A 1,353-nucleotide genomic window follows, 5' to 3' on the forward strand; every position below is an offset into this window, starting at 1 on the left:
AGGCGGTTATTGTTTGCACAACATTCGGGGTTTAATAAAGGCGTAAAGGTTCTTATTTTTACGAGGGTAGCACGTGACAGTCAACTAGAGTACTGATAACCTTCGTGGCCATCGATGCGCACCTTTTATCCCCTCCCCCCTTCCCTCCCGATCTTCCTCCGTCAATGCAAAACACGGATCAGAGGAAAGTAGAAAACAGACGTCGATGGAATGAGACGGGGATCGAACTGGCGACCTCCAGCTCAGAAAGCTGCGCACTAACCGACTGAGCTACTCATGTTCATTTGGGAATACATTGAAAAAACGTGAAACAAGAGGTCCTACCTCATGACAAGGGAGGCAATAGCACACACCCGACCAAGCAATCAATACAATTCCAAGCGTCTCTGAAGTATGAACCAGGGTGAAGGATGGCACCATAGTCAATAAGCTAAAATACAACGTTTCAAAAGAATGAACATATGACTAGTTGCTCCCAAATACGCCTGGTTAGCACGAGCCATTGGTTAAAGGCAACTAAAACCTAACTACAGGTGGTCACGACATTTTTACAGTGCGAATGTTTAGTAATTTTTGGGCCACATAAATCCAGATCCATTATATCCAAGTAATTGGAAACCCTATCTGTAGAAAAATTCTCGGTGTCCCTTTCCTTTGTCCGCACTTAACACATCACATACCGGTAATTTATTGTGTCAAAGAATACTGGCAATAAATCTCACAGGAAGTGTTTTACACAAAAAAGAACTTAAGGCAATAATCAGGTCAATTTAAACAACTAAACCTATAGCACATGAAAATAGCAATTAACATTTTAAATTCTAAAAGAAACGTTGTAAAAATTATGGTCTTTTAAACAGATTGCACATCTCATCTCCTGATTTTTCATCTGGTATTTCAGTTGCCTCAGCAATCACAAACAAACCCTTGAAATCATTTTCACAGAATGTAAGTTTGCTGCGAAAATTCAAAGAAAAGTAACATAAATAATGTACGGCTGCACTTAGATTTGAACCTTTACCTTGACAAATGACCTCCAGGCAAATATGGTGGTGAATACATACTCAAAGTATTGCAGCACCTGTATGAAAAATCCATAATTAGGGTGGGCAGGCCACATAGTACATAGTCAATGCGGACAACTGATGAGGCACCACTTGGATTCAAAAATACTAGCCTGGGGACAATAGGCCAGTTCGTATTCTAAAGGTTGGACTGGATTAGCATGAAATGGAGGCTAATGCAGGTCAAATATAATTTACATTTGAAAAGATTGGAGGCCCATTCCATGCTAGATAAGTCCAGCCATGAGAATTCGAAAAATGGTCTATTGCTTTTTCACCACGTTCCTTT

General features: G+C 40.3%; 1 protein-coding gene across 1 annotated transcript in view; it reads right to left on the bottom strand.

Moving 5' to 3' along the window:
• Positions 1–1,353, bottom strand: part of LOC138021378 (voltage-dependent L-type calcium channel subunit alpha-1D-like) — an 83,283-nt gene that overhangs the window by 32,402 nt on the left and 49,528 nt on the right. The gene's annotated exons all lie outside the window — the stretch shown is intronic.

This window comes from Montipora capricornis, chromosome 2 (genome assembly GCF_036669925.1).
Source record: "Montipora capricornis isolate CH-2021 chromosome 2, ASM3666992v2, whole genome shotgun sequence".
NCBI lineage: Eukaryota > Metazoa > Cnidaria > Anthozoa > Scleractinia > Acroporidae > Montipora > Montipora capricornis.